This window comes from Ixodes scapularis, unplaced genomic scaffold (genome assembly GCF_016920785.2).
Source record: "Ixodes scapularis isolate PalLabHiFi unplaced genomic scaffold, ASM1692078v2 ptg000044l_1__unscaffolded, whole genome shotgun sequence".
NCBI lineage: Eukaryota > Metazoa > Arthropoda > Arachnida > Ixodida > Ixodidae > Ixodes > Ixodes scapularis.
The window spans coordinates 1790065-1810105 of record NW_024609897.1 but is presented as its reverse complement, the minus strand read 5'-3'; the positions used below and the strand labels follow the sequence as shown (position 1 = coordinate 1810105).

Genomic DNA, 20041 nt, shown 5'->3' with positions numbered 1-20041 from the left:
AAATAAAAGCACAGCCAAGGTCAAGGGAGATAAGAGAAGGTTTACCGAAGTGTCGTTGTCCTCTTGTCATGTGTTTTTTTTTTGTTTTTGTAGAGACGGCGTTGGAGATGGGGTATATAAAGCGTGTTCGAAATAAACTTTGCAGCTGAGTTTGAGAAGTTGCCTCCTCTTTTACTACCTTCTGTTATGTTCTCTTTCTGCCCCAGTCTCAGGTTTACAATCATGTCTATCTTCCTTGCCGTTGGATTTAACGAACCTCCACATTTCCTTTGGCTTAGTTTTAATCTTTCCGCGTATAGTAGAAGTTAGCATTGGCTCCTTTTATTTTCCACTTACTTTCATTCCATATTTTTCCTAGCCTGGTCAGAAGTTCATCTGTACCCTGATTCAAGTACTGACGAAAGAGGCGACATCTCTGATTCAGCTATTGCCTCAATCTCGTCATTAAACCATGGTTTGCTGCGTCTTCTTTTGCCCTGCACAATCTTATATTGTATATAACAGTCAATAAGTGTTAGCAGCTTGCTTTTAAATAGTTTCCAAAGGACGTCACCACAAGACAAAATTCATGGATGCAAATTCATCCAAGTAGTCCTCAAAGTTTTGTATAATCAAGTCGTAATTAGCTCGCTCAAAGTAGTACACCTTTCGTGGGGGAGCTGCAACCGTCAGAGGCCGGTCAAAAGAGACCTTAGCTAGAACTTCTTCATGGTCGCTTATACTAGGTAATGGTTAGGTTGACCTTACTGAGTTAGACGATTATAAAATAAGTACGTCAAACGTTGAAACACAACCTCTGTGAAGCCTTGTCGAGAAATCAACAAACTGAGAGAGATTATTTGTGGCGAGACGCGCCACAATAGGCACGCTCTAACCCGAGAGAGAGAAAGAGAGAAAACATCTGTAATGCCACTTAGTTCAGGGTGTCATAAGGGCATCCACGAGGAGGCCAGTAAAAGAGGTGTGAGGAGAAGTGGTAATGCGGATTCTTGGGCGAGTTGGTACTGAAACTTGGAGAACCTAATAGCGCTTCACGACAGGGACGAAGAGTAGGAACGAGAAAACATAATGCGCTAACTTCAACTGGTTTAATCGTCAGAAAATCAAGGGTATAAATACTCTGCATCATTGCGCCATTCAACCAATCCCATGCCACGCCAATGACCGCAAGAACTGTCTCTTTGTCGGCCAAATCGATCGACACCACACTGACATATCGATCCCTGTAGTTTTTTTTTTATCAGGTATGTCTCTATAATTTCCCTTACCGTCTTATCTCTATGTTTTCTAATAACAGTGCACAAACTAAATTCAGGTTTGCACCCACAGTCATGGCAGTGCATCGACAAATGACCGTCGCGCTGTCCGCTCACTTCTTGATTGTGTTCGCGCAATCTATCATTTAGACATCTTCCCGTCTGTCCCGCGTACTTTTTACCGCACGTCAGCGGGATGTCATGAGATCCCGCTGACGTGCGGTAAAGAAGAACTGGTCTGGGGCCTGAGTCCCCCCCTCAGGTGCTGCCGACGAGAAAACTCAGCCAGGATCGCTTAGAGCTGCTCTTCGGAACTGTGAGCAACAGGATGGGCAACAACAACCACCCAACGGCACTCGAGTTCCACTCTGTCAATAGGAAGTGCCTGTTCGTCAATGTTTGGCCCTAAACCCCAGGCAACTACCTGGTCCACGGCAGCGCAACACTCCTTGTCATCTTGTCAGGGAGGCACCAGCAAGTCCGGGTGAGATGATGAAGCTGGCAGGGGCGAAGGCACCTATGAAATCAACTCCTACCAGCCACGTTCTTAGTTCGATGAGTGCGTTGTCAAATATACCGCAAAGAATGTAGCCGTAAACTTTGCCAAAGTACCCAAGTGTCCAGAATGCTCCGGGATTGCACTGGTCACAAGTGACAAACGTGGCCTGGTGATCGCCAAAGACACTGGTGGCCTACAGAGCCCCTCCCAGGACGCCCTGCACTTCTACACAATAGCAGAAAAGGTGCTTTAGCGAAACACTGACAGAATGTCCAAAAGGAGGTCGAAACTGGCTCCTAAAACTGCAGACTGAGGCAATGGACATTGCCTCCAAGACCCCGCTTTTCAGGAGGTTTGATCATCTATTTCTTGCTCAGACAACTGATCATCAGTCCCACTGCGCTATCATGATGAAGAAAATGCTGAAGTACTACTTCAAGTTGCGAATACACCACATGTGCCGTCAGCAAAGTGCCGCTCAAAGAGTGGTGGTTCTCCGACAGCTTTTGACAAAGTTGGTCATCTTTCGAGGGCAGTAACAAGGCCACAGCTGCATTACAGTACCGAGGAACAAGCACTCCGGACTTTCCCTCTTCAACAGAACGCATACATTAAGACGTGGTGGGACACATCGAAAGAAGCATGATTTAAAAAAAAAGAAATGCAAGAACTGAAACATTTTACCGCCTCTGAAGTTTTGCAAGCTACAAAGTTCAGAGAGACCAAGAAGCCTTAACAGTTTGACTGACCATGCATTGTGACAGCTCAATGAAAGCGCATGGGCAAAAGGAGCCAGTGTGCGACAGAGGCTGGCTGGCTGGCCAACAGCATTCACCCGAAAGAAGAGGACAAAAGTTTTGCTGTGTATGTTTAGACAGAGGGAAGTTACTTAGCCCCAATAGACGTCAGCATCTTTGCTTAGATGACAAATTTAGCCAGTGCCGCACCACCGCTAGTCTGAGTGTCTTTAACAAGCATCACCCAGTAGTGATATACAACTGCACGCCGGCGCAATGATTATTCACACCAAAATGGACAGAGGTGGTGACTGAACACCAGACACCTGGGCTCTGCAGTGTTAGCCTTGGCTCCACATACTCCAAGCTGTGGTGCCCAAACACACTCGGCCAACGATCAGCCCTGAGGAGACTTAACGCCAATGGGACACGGGCAGACAAAAACCTAGCACCAAAAATCGCTACATGGCACGCGCCGTGAAATCCAAAGAAGCTGCTTCGTTCCGGCTGAAGACTTGGCGATTTGGCGACTGACCGAGGCGGACCCAACGGCAGTCGAGGCACTCTGCATGCCACCATAGCGTCCATTCCGGGATACACAGAGCTTTGAGACAGCTGAAGGAAGAAGAGTTTCCACCAATGGGACACAGGCAGACAGAAACCTCGCACTAAACTCGCTACAAGGCACGCGCCGTGAAGTCCAAAGAAGCTTCCTCGTTCCGGTGGAGGACCTGGCGATTTGGTGACCGGCCGAGGCGGACACAACAGCAGTCAAGACACTCCGCACAGCACCATCGCGTCCATTTCGGGATACACAGGGCTTTGGGGCTGCTGAAGGAACAAGAGTTTGCACAAATGGGACACGGGCAGACAAAAACTTTGCACCAAACTCGCTACAAGGCACGCATTGTGAAGTCCAAAGACGCTGCTTCGTTCCGGTGGAAGACTAGGCGATTTGGCGACTGGCCGAGGCGGGCACAATGGCAGTCGAGACACCGGCACTATCGTGTCCATTCCGGGATACACAGAGCTTTGGGACATCCGAGGAAGAAGAGTTTGCACCAATGGGACACGGGCAAACAGAAACCTCGCACCAAACTCGCTACAAGGCACGCGTCGTGAAGTCCAAAGAAGCTTCTTCGTTCCGGCGGAAGACTGCGACGGCAGGGTGATTTGGCGGTGCTGGATGATTTTTTGACTGCAATAAAGTACTGATATTTTTACAGGGTTCATACTGTAAACTTGAGTTGGCTCGCTCTAGTTTCCAAATTTTTCTTCCACGCGTGATGCACACAGAAAATCTCCGATGTTCAACTGACGTTCAAACAGCGCTTAGCAATGACCGACCGACATGGGGCTAATTTTATATTACTCTTTTGCGTTAATCACGCCGACTATGAGCGAAAAACCGACGAAAAGACGCGGGCCGTAAAATTCCCATGTTATACCTACGTGATAGAGCATGAAAAATGCAGAAATGGCGTTAAACCGGTCCTATCTGCGATTTACTCTCCTCTGCTCGGACTGAAGTCTGCCACGGCACCCTCAGGCTCGGGGCGCTGCCATCTTTCTTTGACGTCCCGGAATTTGTGAGGTCAAATGACGAGAAGTCACTTTAGCATACAATCACAGGGGCCTACAGTGCGTCACTTTCAAGCGCAGACCAAAACACCGGTTTATCGCTCTAAGCCCCTCTACCTTGTTGGGTGGTAATGCCGTGCTCTTGGTGAACAGGGTTGATATTTGTTGTGTTGAGTTGTATCGTGGGGTGTTGGTTCGATAACCTATCTTGGTGCGGATTATATTTCACACATGACCTGTTTCCATTTAAATGTTCGGTGTGTGAAAAGCAAAGCTGTAGATCTTGAGATACTTTTCGATCAATTTGGTTTTTCTTTCGATGTCATCATGCTTACAGAAACCTGGTACACTGAAGAGACTGACGTACTACAACTCCCTACATACCACTCTTTTCACATAAATCGTAAAGAGAAACGTGGTGGTGGCTTAGCCATTCTGACAAAAAGTGTTTCTGGTGAAGTAATAGGTGATTATAGTTGCATCACTCAAGATTACGAAATGATGTGTATACGCAATAACCAGAATATCTTTGGTGTGGTGTACCGGCCACGAAACGGCAACATTGAATCGTTTTTAAAAATTTTCGAGTCTTTTTTGTTTTTTGTTAATGAAGAAAAATGTAATGTAATTTGTGGTGGGGACTTTAATATTGATATGAGCGCGGAAACCGTAGCTAAAAAAAGTTTAGATTCGCTAATCAGGACATATGGTTGTGCAAATGTTATTAATAGAACTAGACCTACATGTGTTACTGTCCAATCTGAAACATTATTTGATTTGTTTATTTCAAACAGCTCAGTCGATTATATAAAAGCTGGCGTCATTGTTTGCGACCTGAGTGACCACCTCCCAATATTCATTTCCTTCAAAAGTTTCCCGAAAAAAAATTGTAGGACAGAGCGGACATTAGTACAAAAAATAACTTTAGACCGACTCAACGCTTTTCAGACCGCTGTTTCAAATACAAATTGGAGCCGTGTACTGTGTGAGGATAGTGCTGACGGGGCTTATAACACTTTTATAGAGTTATTTCTTGGACTGTATAAGACATATTTTCCTTTCACTTCTATTAAAACAAACAAGCGCATAAAGAAGCATTGGATAACGAGAGATTTACTCTGTAAAATTAAAATAAAAAACGCTTTATATGGTAAATTCATAAAATCTAAGGATCAGAAGGACCTTAAAGTATTTAAAAATTATCGCAACAACCTGACAAAAGAACTATAGCGCGCCAGAACGCGTTATCATTTTGATTTGTTCAAGGATACACAAGGACGCACTGACATCATGTGGAAGCAACTAAATGATCTTCTTTATCGTAATCGCCCCTTCAGTTCAATTGAAAAAATTCTGTGCAATGGTACTGAACTTACTGGATGTTCACTGGCAAATGCTTTTAACGAACATTTTGTAAATATTCTGGGTACTACTGAAACCGAAACTCCTTTGGTGTTAAATGATAAACGAAACAGTGATTCGATATTTTTAGATCCCGTCGTCGAACCAGAAATTATAAGCGTGTTTCTTCAGCTTAAAAATAGTTCTAGCTGTGACGTCGATGGCATCCAGATAAGACCGGTAAAACATGTTATTCATCTGTTAGCACCTGTAATAACTCATATATTTAATATCTCTTTATCTACTGGAATTTTTCCTAAGCGAATGCAGATTGCCAAAGTTTCAGTATTGCATAAAAAAGGAAATGTAAATGAAATGGGAAACTACAGGCTAATTTCAATATTATTAGTGTTTTCCAAGGCACTCGAAAAGGTTCTTTATACACGTTTGACTAAATTTTCAAATAAGTATAACTTGATAACTCCATCACACTATGGATTTATAAAACACAAGTCGACAGAATCTGCCTTACTTGTTTTAAAAGAATTTATTTTACAAAGCTTTGAAAAGAAAAATATGGTTCTTGGAGTCTTTATAGATTTCACCAAGGCGTTTGACTGCCTCAATCATAAAATTTTACTATCTAAATTAGATAATTATGGAATTCGAGGGCACGCTTTACACCTGATAAGATCTTATCTTAAGCATCGAGCACAATATGTTTATATCAATGGGAATTCTTCCACTATAAAACCTATTCCTTCTGGTGTACCACAGAGTAGTATATTGGGCCCCTTCCTCTTTAACATGTACGTGAATGATATAGTCAATATTAATGTAAGCGCAAAATTTGTAAACTATGCTGATGACACGAGCATACTGTTTTCTGCAGATGATCCTGACCTAGTATTCGATATGGCGAATCTGGCCCTGTCTCGGTTACAAACGTGGAGTCATTACAACGCATTACAAATAAATGTAAATAAAACCAAAGCCGTGCTTTTTCGTCCTAAAAATAAACTCGTTACCATTACCAAGGAGACAGGTTTGAATTCAACCAAAATCGAGATTGTGAATTGTTTTAAACTCTTAGGTGTCATGTTTTCTGAAAATATATCGTGGGAAAGTCATATAAACTCTCTTGTTACAAAGCTATCCCAAACTGTGGCCATGTTAAATCGACATCGTTATATTTTACCAACAAGCGTTAAATTATTAATATATAATTCTCTATTTTATTCTCACTTAAATTATTGCCATTTAGTTTTGGGAAGAACAACTTTAACAAACCTAGAAAAGTTACATGTATTGCAAAAAAAAAAAGCACTGAGGGCTATAGCTGCCGTCTCGTATGATTTTCACACAGCTGGCTTATTTCAGAAATTTCACGTATTAAACGCGCATGCATTATATGATTATAGGCTTAGCACTAGCCTTAAAGTAGAGCAACTTAAAGACTCAACTTTTTTAACAGATCTTGGAAATTTATCAAAAAATGTTCATAATTACCCTACCCGAGGTGCTGAATGTTGGGAGGTGGCTACACCAAGAACAAACTATGGGAAACAAATGCTTAAATACACTCTCCCCAATTTACTCAATTCGTATAAGACTAAAAGTATAGATTGGGATAAGTTGTCCCTAAGAGAAGTAAAATCATCTTTTTTCTCTAGCAGCTGAAGGTAGTTGGCTTTCTTTCTTTGTAATCTTTGTAACTAGTTTTTGCATAATTTTATCTCTGCTGTCTGTCCTGCCTCAATGTAAAAAAGGGGAAAAAATCTAAAATTTGTTTTAAAATCTGTGATAGCGACAATCATTGTACAATTTTTGTTTCTCCTCTTGAATATCGTTTTTTCCGGCTCTGTTGCTGCTTTCTGTAGGCGGTCAGGGACCCGTCAAGCTGTACCTGACAGCTTTTTTCCCTGATCGCCACCATCTTATGGTGGAAAATAAACATTATACATATGTCGTAAGGAGGTTGGAGGTGTATGTGTTTTGCTTGCGGTCAGTTTTGGCGATACTGGGTTTGGGTATAGGAGGTGTACTGAGAGAGGTTGTGAGTGCCTTGCGTGTCCTGTAGTAGGGTGACGTCAGGTTTGGGGTCGAGCGTGTTTAGGTAATGGGTGAGACTCGCTTAGACTGTGGCAGTTTCATTGGAAGATGTATATGAATTGTTTAGACAGCATTTTCGCCGTCAGTTGAGGAGTCATCGACGTTTTGACGGGGTATTTAGCTCTCATTGTGATAGGAGTTGGATGTTTTGCGTTTCGTGGGCTGTGGGCAGCGTGCTTCGAAGATCCCCGTCGGTCTGAAAAATCTCGCGGCCAGCGAGCACCGACGAAAAGAGCGCCGCTGCACAAAAGCGAGCCCGCTACGGCCACGCGCGGTGGGCTCAAAATTTTTGAAAAAAACTTTACGTCATCGTCATCGTGAAGCGATCTGCTGCTCTGAACATGCCAATATCTTCCATTTGGTTACAAGCCATCGTGGAATCACCGGTAATGGGTCCGCAGACATTGCAGCCAAAAATGAAAGACTTGAAGAATCTATAATCCCTATTTCTTACGCAAGAACAGACGCCAGGTGATTGGCCAATCAAATTGGAGTCACTATTCGCTCTACTGTTCGCTCTAATTTACAGTTTCACTACAAACTGTTCTAAAACATCGACCCCCGACTCCAGTTTCGAGTACCGCGAGGACTCGTCCGAAGCACTCAAACCACACTCCACCGCATACGCATTCATTTCGCGTTCACCGAGAAATTCCTTCACATGATCGGGAGGGCATCATCACCACTCTGCCAAACATGCCCATCGGTTGAAGATAAACATTGTTTCTTGTGCGAGTGCACCATCCATGACAACGAACGAGCTACCTGGATTACGCAGCAAATAATTCCGGACAACTAGTATCCCTCAATAGCTTCTCGGCACATGGCAAATCTGTCGAGAATGAAAAGTTGCTACCAATGCACTGACTAAATATTTAAATGAAAAATTGCTAGACAGGACAGCATAAGTATGAAACGACAAGGGGAGAAAATAGATATGACTTTTCTGCCTATCTTCTTTTTTTTCTCTCTTTCCGCTCAGGACGCAATGTTCTATTTCTTATGATTTTTATTTCATGTGTGACTTTCATTTGATATGATATGTGTTAGTTTTCGTGTGTTTTTTTTTTCTTTAAATTCTCTTTGTACATATTTGTTCTTTCTTTATCCACCTTTCTCCCTCCCCTGCACGAAGCAGCAAGCCAGCATCCTTAAGCTTGGTTAACTTCTCGTTTGTCAATAAACCAATTTTTTTCTTTTTTCAATGTTTGAAAAGGAGACATTACTAGAGGCGGAAGGCTAATCAAAATCAATAATGACCCCTGGAGAAGGAGAACAAGGGAGACGAATAGGACAAGGACATATTTCCAAACACAGCTAATGACTGGTTCGCACTGAAAAAAAAGCCGCCTGGTTCTGATATCGAACGAAGGACCTGTCCATTTCCAGTGGAGCGCTATACCGAAAGAGCTGACCAGGAGTTCGACGGCAGTTCAGAAAACGGGTTTTAAAAGATGCCTCCAGTCTAGCACCTACATGGGTGAAGGCCTGCATTTAAGCTTGTGATGATAATGCAATTAACGCAAAGGTGCAACAAGCTGTTAAAACCCCTTTTCTCTACTGACGTCTAGCTTCTGATTAGTTCAGTTGGTAGAGCGCTCCACTGGAGATGAAGAGGTTTCTGGTTCGATACCAGGACTCGGCGAAGTTTTTCAACACACACCAGTCACCTAGTTTTATTTTGGAGACTTGTGTTCGTCCCTTGTCCTACTTGTTCCCTTTCTTCAGGGACTATTATATTTATTCTTGTCCAGCTCGCTGCATCTTTGCATGATTTACATTATCATCATAATCCACATCATTTGCTACTCTAAATTGCCGAGAATTTGGTTCTCAGATTCGTCGTGTCACCTTCACCATCCATTGCCTCGACATCATGCTGAACACTCGTCAGCTGACATGAACTGTATGATATCCTGAAAACCTTGCAGATAAAAAAATATTTCTGGTGATACACCTGACTCCAAGGAACTGCAATTCCGAACTCTTAGCGTTTGAGCCTCCCATGATACACTACAACGCGCTGTTTATAGACCAACCCATGTTTGCCCACACAAGTTGTGGACCCTGTCCGTACCCGGAAACGAGGTTCGCGTGAGGTGAAGCCTTTGCTCACGCGCTTTTCCGACAGCAGCACCAGCCCAGTGGCGTCATATTAGAGCCAAGCTATGGTGCCTGGAGCGCGTGTCCGACTGGTGTGTTTAGCGTCCTATCCCGTTCATACACTAAAAGTGGTCCCCAAGTGGCAACAAATGACGTCACAGAAGCCGGAGTGTCATGCTGTTGCCTGTCGCGATCCTGGCGGCTGGTCGTAGAAATGCCGGCGAAAAGCACGAGCGAACACGAGTGTCGCTATCCTCACGGCGTCCCAGGCGTCCCAACTTCCGGATGCTTTAACTTCCGTGGACTGTCAGAGTGGAGAGCGACCTGCAGCAGAACAGGCGTCTGCCACATCCACCACAGGTGCTGCGACACCACCACGGTCGCGACCGGCGAGAGCATGACATTCTATGACGTCATCAGGTGGAAATCGAGGGACCACTTTTTTGGGCGCGGTGAATACACCAGTCGGAGACGCGTTCCAGCCACCATAGCCAAACGTCGGTCTTATTGAACCGAAAGTAAGCTCAAATGGGATTATTTACATTCACATTAAGTCGCACTGCTCAAACGTCAGAAAAAAGGCACGGCGCTCGCTACAGATATGATGGCAGAATGAACTTCATAGATCACTCAAGCATGTTCGAACAACGTTTGCTTTATACATATGCATGCTTTGAACATGTCTGAAGGTGATTTCTTGTGTTAGAGCAGAGGACCGCCATACAAGAAAAAAAGGAGACCTCAAATCATGTCTGTGAACTGTCTTTTGTATGATGTATTAGCAGAGTTTTAGGGTATCAACAAGCAAATATAACTGTGCTTGTCAGGCGTGATGTAGGAACGGAGCGAAATTTGAAATAAGGAGGGCATATAAAACTGTGGGACGACGGACGAAAAACTGAAAAACTGGGGCGACACACTACTCGTCTCAAATCAGGAGAGATGATTGTAGACAGGGTAAACAAGCCGGCGTGCTGGTCGAAATAAAGACACCTTTTGAAACACTTAAGTTTCCAGATAATTCCTGACAACAAGTTTAAAGGGACACTGACACCCCCCCCCCCCCAAAAAAAAAAAAAAGTGTTTGATTTTTTTGCCCGGTGATTCATTTTAGTGTCAAAAGACTACCTGTAGTGGGTGGGTTCGAGCCGAGGTGGCCGAGGCGGCGGCCAGAGCCGAGGGCAGCGGAGGAAAGACTGACACAGTTGACGCTCCCAGTGCTCGGACGGAAAAAGCCCCGTCTATTCACGCACACCATTTTTACGTACACCCTAGAGGGCGCCCCGTAGCTCACTGCGCCTTCACTCCCTCTACATCCCCCTTTAAGGAAAATAAAAGAGAGCCACACTTAGCTCTCAAGGAACGTAATGAATGACCTAAGCCACAAGGTGCACTACAAGTTCAGCCGCACCGGTTGCCTAACGCAGCGTCCGGACCTAGTGCGCACACCCGACGCAGGCAGTCTTGAGGGAGCACCAGGGGGCCTTTGTGGCGATGCAACTGGTAGAGGACTAGCTGCCCTGGGAGTGTGACTGCTGCACGCAGGCTCTGTGCGAGATGGAGATTATGGTGGATTCCTGCGGCCCTGGACCAGAGCTGCAGATGTCGGAACCACCCGTTGATGGAGACTGCTGCGGTACCAGATGTCTTTGGTTGCGGACGAGGGCATCTGCATCCGTCTAGACCACGTAGGATCGTGGACGCTGTGCTGGGCTAAGGACTGTGCCAGCACAATCTGCGTCGCGTATCCACAGTCTCTCCCCCTCCACCAGGGGACGCAAAGCATGTGCAGCATGCCGGCAGTCGAAATCCTGACGCTGGCGACGTCGTTGGGCGGTGTCGAGCCTGTGGAAGTCAGCCGCGAGAGGTGATCCTGGAACCAACGTGGCGGTTGGGACTGGGAGGCAGGTCCGGAGACTGCGCCCCATGAGTAACTGAGCGGGGCTGTACCCAGTCACCCCCGGTGCGTTACGGTAGGACAAGAGGGCCAAGGGCCAGTCTGGAAACTTGAAAACTTCCTTGACAGTCCGCACCATTCGCTCGACTTCACCCTTGGACTGGGGATACCTGTGACTGCTGGTGACGTGGGGAAGCCGTAGCTCTGGGAAAAGGCACGGAACTCTGCCGATGAAAACTGAGGTCCATTATCACTGACGAGGGTCTCCGGGATGCCATGTCTTGTGAAAACACTTTTGATAATAGAGATCACCGCCTTGGATGTCATCGTGCGGGGGGACAGCACTTCTGGGTACCTCGAGTAGTAATCAACGAGGAAAAGGTAGTCTGTTCCTTCGTGATGAAAAACGTCCACACCGACTCCCTCCCAGGGGCGGCTAGGTGTCACTGTAGGAAGCAGTGGCTCTGTTCACTGGACCCGCGTGGTGGCGCAGTTAGGACAGTTGTCTAGCATTGCCTTTATCTGGCTCCCCATGGTCGGCCACCAGAACGCCTCTCTGGCGATGGCGCGGCAGCGGTTCACTCCCAGTTGTCCGTCGTGGATGAGGGACAGGACGTGTTTCCGCAGAGAAGCTGGCAGCAGTAGACGTCCCTCGCAAAAGAGAAGGTCGTCGCCGACACTGAGTTCAGCGCGATGACCCCAAAACTGAGCCATGCTGACAGGCATATTTTCTTTCCGAGGCCACCCTTGCTTGCAGTACGCCCTCAGCTGAGCGCACTCCCAGTCCGCAGCCTGATGGGCACGGAAGTCGTCGAGAAAAACCGCAAACGTGGGAGGGATAGCGCGGAGCGCTTCTTGGACGTACAGCTCAACCTTGTCGATGGCTGGAGTCGTTGGCAGCTGGTCGATGGGGTCCCGCGAGAGTGCATCAGCGGAGCCAACTGTTTCCCAGGCACATACTTGACGTCAAACAGGTACTGGAGGAGGCAGATACGAAAGCGCTGGATACGGGGTGGCATGAGGTCAAGGCCCGCAGTTCTAAAGAGCTTGACCAACGGCTGATGGTCAATCTCCAGGGTGAAACGAAGGCCCCGCAGAAACACGTCGAAGCGGTTAATGGCCCACGTGGCCGCCAGTGCCTCTTTCTGTCAGTGCACGCGAGGCGTATGCAACCGGTCTGCGATCCTCTGATGGCTGGTCTTGAAGAAGCACTCTACCCAGCCCGAAGGAACTGGCATCTGTGAAGACTGTCGTCGGGAGTGCAGGGTTGTACCTTGCGAGGCAGATGCCCGAGGACAGCATAGTCTTAAGCTTCTAAAGCGCTGAGGCTTGCGCTGGTCCCCACGTCCAGGCTGCAGTCTTGTTCAGGAGGCTTCGGATCGGCGCAGTCGTCTGAGAGAGATCCGGGAGGAAGCGACCCACATGGTCGAGCATACACAGAAAGCGTTGAACACCATGAATGTCCCGAGAAGCTGGCATACACTGAATGGCCACCACCTTGTCTGGATCAGGAGCAATGCCGTTGGCTCCGACGACGACACCGAGGAACCTTACGCTTGACACGCCGAAACTGCACTTGGTGGCGTTGAGGGTGACCCCCGCTTGTTGGAGGCGACCGAGGACTGCTTGGAGGCGCTGGTCGTGCTCTTCCGTGGTGCGAACAAACACGAGGATGTCGTCCATGAGGTTAACGACGCCGGCCAAGCCTTCCAGCAGGCGAGAAATCTGACGCTGTAAATATTCCGGGGCCGACGTAATCCCGAATGGGAGGCGGCATTAGCATTACCAGCCAAACGGTGTGATGAAGGTCGTACACTTCTGGGAGTACCGGGCCAAACGTACTTGATGGAGGCCTGCAGTTCCGTCCAACTTCGAAAAAACGCAGGCATCACCGAGAAGTCCGAGGGTTTGGTCGACGGTCGGGAGTTCGTGGCGCTCACGCAGAACAACTTGGTTGAGTTTGGTCAAGTCGACGCAAAGGCGGTAACCCCCGCTAGCTTCGGTACGACGACAAGGCCGGCACACCAGTCCGTCGGTTCGTCGACGCGCCGGATCACGCCCTCCTGCTCCATCTTGTCGAGCTCCTTCTTGACTACGTATCGTAGGGGTATCGGGATACGCCGGGCTGTGCTGAGGGAATACGGTACCGCGTCCGGCTTGATGCGGGTCGTATACTCGTCCGGGAACGTGCCCAGGCCGGCGAAAAGGGCTGGAGAGACTTTCTGAGGTGGTATGTCCGGTAGAGCAGCGGTCCGGGCCGCTGTTACTGCGCCGACAAACTTGACAACGCCAAGGGCGACGATAGCGGGATAGCCGAGAAACTTCGGGGGGTTGTTTCCCCGGTCCGAAAAGTTCCTCGCCACGTGGCTCGCCGAGGACGACTGGGCAGCCAGGAAACGAGCTCGGAACCACCGAAACGTCGGCGCCAGAGTCCATCTTTAAGACGAGAGGGCCCCTGTTGACCTGGACGTCAACGTACCGCCCGTTCCGAGGCACCGCCGCAACGGAGTGGAGCTCCACGAAACGGAGGCGCCTCTTTGAGCGACACACTGACGATAAGTGGCCTCGCTTCTTGCAGTGGTTACAGACCGCTTTCGCAGCTGGGCAGCCCGACCGTCGGTGGTACTCGTGACCGCAGAAGAGGCACTGCGCACTTTGGCTGCCTGTAGAAGCTTCTCGAACATTGATGGTTCGAGAACTTTCGGGCCTGTCACGTCTGAGGTCCCGTCCGTGTGCACGCTGCACGGGTTTACGTGAAGTCGCTGCGTCCACGTGCGCTGTCGGTTGACCAGCTGTGAGGGACAGGAGTTGCTTCTCTCGCTCGGCGTCTTCGTGCTGACGGGCTTGCACCAGTGCGTCGTCCAGGGAGAGGCTCGGGGTGCGGCACAGCTTGTCCGAGAGACGAGAATCCGCCAAACCCACGCCGAAACGGTCGCGAACAAGATGGTCTTCGATGACTGGTGACGGATAGTTACACTTGCGCACCATGTTCCGAAGATCCGTGAAGAAGCTGTCGACTGTCTCGCCTGGCTGTTGCGTCCGCTTGTGGAACCGGGAGCTCTCGTACACCTCGTTTATGGGGTGCACGAAGTAGCTGGTGAGCCGGCGGGTGACTTCTGCGTAGGACTTGTAGGCCTCTTCGTCAGACATCAGCGAACTGAGGACGATGCGTGCCCGTGGACCCATGCCATAGAGGAGAGTCCTAACTCGTCTCTCGTCCGGCATCACGTGCATGCCGGTGGCGAAGGGGTAGTCTTCGAATTGCTGCAACCATGGAAGCCATTTGCCGGCATCGTCGAAGCAGAACGGGGCCGGACTCCGGAGACTGCTGGCAGCAAGGGCCGGAACCGGAGCGTCCTTAACAGCCATGCCGAACCGCGGAAACAGGGCATCCCTCTTCTGACACCATGTAGGGTTCGAGCCGAGGCGGCCGAGGTGGCGGCCAGAGCTGAGGGCCGCGGAGGAAAGACTGACACAGCTGAGGCTCCCAGTGATCGGACGGAAAAAGCGCCCGCTTATTCACGCGTACCCTTTTTATGTACACCCTAAAGGGCGCCCCGTAGCTCACTGCGCCTACACGGCCCTCTGCACTACCCAATTAATATTTTGTAACCGCGTCACTTATATTTTAATAAAGTCAAGGAACGCAACTGCTCCAGACCTAAACCTAAACTGGATTGGGAAGGAAGAAGAAATATAGAGGAGAGAGTTGGCTGAAGTCACGTGGGTGTGCTACTATTTTTTCTTCTTCAGTATTCGCGGTGTTTTTAGTAGCCACAAAAAATAGGTATCATATACATTTTTTATTTTTAATATTAAATGTGTGACTTCGGTGACCCACGATTATGATTATATTTGGTGGTTGCGTCTAAAACAGAAAATGACACGTGACCATGGAGAAGAGAGTGAGCGCGACTCAAACCAGCCAGCTATCGATCGGCAGTTTTCGGGCGGAAAGAAAACAAATTTCGAGTGGCTATTTGTGTTCTGGGTAGTTGGGCTCTCATATGTCATGTACAAGTAAAAACCTTGGCGAACATAAATACCCCTTCAGCGTCCCTTTAAGTTGAGCTAGTTGGTATGCATGTCATTACAAGGAAGAAGGAGTATTAAAGTCACAGTTGATAGCGAGCGGTGTGTATATTCGTCCCTCTCCTTCTGCTTGTCTACTTCAACTGACACCCCTGTCGTGTAATTACTTACAATTGTTTCTGCATGTCGAAGGTCCAACTTTTTCGTTTAGATCTGGTGTCTGCTCATCAAAATGTAGTCCCTGTACACCAACAAGTGGCTCTGATGTTAAGGGGCTGCTGTCGGCGCGGAGCATTCGAAAACCAAGTTTGAAGAGGGGGCCCATCTTAGATCATGGGAAGCATTTGCAATTTACCTGGCGAACACCTCCTGTGGCGATGAGCCGCAAGTGCGCGCGCGCTGCGTTTTCGCGGGGCGAGGAAGAAAGCTGGTGAAAAGGCAGAGATGTTTGAGTACGATTAATGCTTTCGTCGCCTCCTCGCATTTCGTATTGCAAACGCGGTTCGTAAACCACGTTACCTTGAACGAGTGGTTGGGAACGCAAGGTTATACAGACTCTCTACGGCGCATGCGCGCCACCTCCCGCGAATCTCGTTTCTTCATATGCGTAGTGTTTACACCTGTTTGAAGAAACACGGGCTTGTTTGCAAACAACGCTTTGGCCTATATATGGCACTCGACACAACGCAATACTGCAAAAAAAAAAAAAATGTTGAGTTGCCAATGAGTGAAGAGAGGTAAAAAACATAGGCGAGCTGGTGAATGATATCCATAGTAACCCTGAGACGTAGGGGAAAAAAAACAAACAAAAACGGACAGTACAACGAAGTCTCTAACACAGCGATTAAGTTGTGTTAGAGACTTCGCTGTACTGCCCGTTTTATTTTTTTTTCCCTACGTCTCAGGGACTATATATAGAACTGAGTTGCCAATGTTTTGCACCCTGGAAAAAAAAAATGTCGTGACTGTTTTCATTGCGCCGAAGAATCGTAATAATTTTTTTGTTCAGTGAAGTTGTCCCTGAGTGGACATGCATAAGTTAATAATAAGAAAAAAGTGTTACTCTTGGATTGACTTAAGACCACGTGAAATCCTAAGGCTAGCGCCAAAGTTCACTCGCCATTGCTATACATCTGATCAAACAACCGGTGTGGAAGAGTCGAGCAAACAACTATAGAGTATGACAGTCTACCCAGCTATCACCACAAAGACCTTCCAAGCAACGATGCCAGGTATTTACATGACATGAAAAATGGGGACTCCGGCGAAGTATTTTACGTCTTTTTTTAGCGCTTTCACTCAGCAGTCGTTGCGAATTGGGGGACGTACTGTTATAGCTCATTGGTTTCATCGGTAGTCGCCGTACAAAAGAGTGGTCTAGAGAAACGGAGGGCATTATAAACTGCACCTTTTGTGACATTTAGGTGATCCTGAGATGCAGCACATATTCAGCTGTCAGCTTCTATCGGCATCTCTCTTCGTTGTGGCTCTCGAGGGCGTCGGAAGCTTTGACGTGTGCGGCAGAAGTCCTGGTACGGGTAACTCTTTTTTCATCTTCGACATTGTTCACCTGCGTGCTGATAAGTTAATAGCGGAGCAGTACATATTACTTCAGTGTCAACTATTCATTTTGCGGATATACGCCGGGGCCCCTCTTCTGTTACGTATCCTTTTTTTGCGCGCGCAATGAGAGCATTTGTGACGGAGGTTCGGGCAACGATAATGGGTTACAATGTTTTTCATTTTACGAAAGCTTACTGGCATTTGTGAGACCCAAGTATATTCGCACGCAACACCACTGATCCAGAGGCCTTTTTGTTTTGGTGCAATTTCAAGGATAATAGCGGACATTTTGTTTTTCACTCGCAGAGCTGACGTAGCTACAGGGTTTACCCCACGCAAAGTGACAAAAAATGTAGAGAAAACTTCTGAGAATTTGTGCTAGACGTCAGTTGCTTCGGTATTACTCCGGAGTGGTACCAAACCTGGCCAAGACCACCTAGACCAAAGGCCTCCGCACGCGTCATCGCAGACAGATCGACCGAGGCTTGAGATTGGACACGAGTGCAGTGTCAGTGTTCGGCTGGGGCTCGCGTACAATCAGCGCGTCGAAGGTCGGGGTCGGGCCCAATAGCCGAGTTATCGCGATTCGACTCTGATGCCGTTTTATAGAGGGAGAGACGACCACGCGGGGAGGCCTTTTGTCTAGGTGGTGTTGGCCCGACACCTACGCTCCCGGCGCTCTTCATCAGATAACTTACACGTGGCATATAAACTTGATAGCAGTTCCTTGGATCAAGATATCGGCGCTAGTCGGGTTCGAAAGCCTGGCGGTTTTTCAGAGCCTCCCATACTCCCCGGAATCAGCAAACCAGCGTTGTTCACGTGACCCGTCCACCAGCCAATCAGCGTCGAGCTTCGTGGTCGATTTTTTGGGCATCGCTAATTCTGGCGACAATAAGAGTCAAGTTTTTAGGTTATCTTTTCAGAAGATGCATCAAGAGGAACAATAGTTAGTATGATCTGTACTATAATCAGATACAGGTTAAGAATGCTCCAAATAAACACCTCAACGTGCCAGCCACATCATTGAATCGGTTTCAGAAATAACCGGGAAAGTTGTGAAACGACGTCTCACACGACGAGTCATGTGATGGAAGTGCGACGTGCGCCTCGGTGGCTGGCGGTAATAAGGGTATGAGAGGAGCTTCTGACACACCCTTAAACTCTGTTTGACTACTGGCGAGGAGATCGAACTAGTGGGGAAGGCGGCGGTTTGTACACCTTGATCTCAGAGAGCACGGTGTTCTTTTAACAACGTACGATCGGATAGAAAGAGAGGCGGAGGATTGAAAGAGCGGGTCTAAGATTTATGGCGTATTCGCGCGGCGAACATTTTATCCAAGAAAGGGATTAAACTCCATTGAGTGTTTACGTGACGTGCGCCACGTCACCATTGTTTGCTAAACCCCCGAGCCTGCGTGGAACCGCGAAGAATCTGCGACAAGGCTCAGCGCAGAACATCTGTCGTCCTGCCGAAGCGATCGGTCTCCCTCTTTTTGCGGAAGGGCTACGGTCAGCAGCATCGATCTGTGGGGACAGAGGTATGTTTTTTCTTTCGTTTTATTTCTCCGCGTTTCGTTCGATATGGCCCCGAAGATCGCGAAGATGTTCTTGAAAAGAAAGACTCAACCATTTGCCACTCTGTTGTATAAATGCTCTCGGATGTTTTTAACCGCCTCTTTCGTCTCGCGGCGTTTTCCACTTTATAGTTTTATGACGTCCTCTGTTTCCTTCAGGGATAAAGCTCCGTCGTGTGAATTGCACCGTAAGAAGCAGCGCAAACACTGGAAGCAGCTGGTGCCTTCTTGCACTCCGTGGTTGATACCCAATACAAGACCCGTGGACTGGACTCGCTTACCGGTATCGCTATATATCTTACCGAGGCATTTCGCCGCTTAAAACATTCAATTACTAATTTGTTTTCAATTTGTTCCGATTTGTTCGCAAGTTTTCGCATTCACTGCCCGTGCACAGAGTGTCTTGAGCCTCGGGCACATTGCTAATACGTCCCACGTGAGACAGCTTGTAGACAACGTCTTCATCGCGTTCCTTCCTTGTTCGACGGTCACATTGGACACACAAAAACTGCCTGCAGGCGTGTTCGACGCACACATAAAAAAACATGATGTGAACATGCTTGAGACATGTCCGCGGGTAATTCAGTAATCATGTCTGCGGCGAGAATTGTGGCTATTCCATGATATACGAGCAGTGAGACTGTTTGCTTAGGGTGAGCGCACGTCTCTTCTCCATAGGCCCCGTGACAGCTGCGCGGAGTGCTGCCTTGGGGGCCAAGTTCCTCCAAAAGTGCGGCCGACGGATCATGATGGGGCTGGGACAAAAGATGAACGACTCCCTTCTGCTCGTGGCAAGTTTTATAGCCAGCAGTTTTTTTTTTGTTTGCCCTTTTTTGTTGAAAGTAACACAGGGGTTGACATGCACACTTTAAAGTTTGGCAGCAAGGCTTGGTCCGATCTAAGTGAGTTCCGTATCGAGATTCGCTAAGTGAATTTGGCGGAAAGCGCTGGCTTCAAGCGGACGATATACTAAGTGATGTGCTCATACGTCTCGTCCTTCACTTTGATTTATTACTACATAAATAGGGTTCCGTGGCTTCGAATAAATTTAATAACTAAAAAAAAACATTCGCCGAAAAAAAAAGGTCAATTAAGACCAAATATCGAAGTCGCAATGACAACAACAAAAGAGATATCTTACAAACAAGGTTGCGCAGACTCCAGGGTTAGCAATCCTCAGAAGAGGCCCCTTCTCCAGTTCTCTTTCAAATCTTGGACTGAAGACAAAAGGTGGTTCATGGACATTTAGGTCGTCAAGTTGGGTTCAGGACACCGGGTCATCGTAATTTATGGTCACGACGAAAGTAACTCTTATAGTTTCGAGATAGAACATTTTACAGAAC

At 47.7% G+C, this 20041-nt stretch overlaps 1 pseudogene; it reads right to left on the bottom strand.

Annotated features, from left to right (window-relative positions):
• Window positions 1–11022: 11022 nt before the first annotated feature.
• On the bottom strand, window positions 11023–11665 carry LOC121047601 (annotated as a pseudogene).
• Window positions 11666–20041: the final 8376 nt, after the last annotated feature.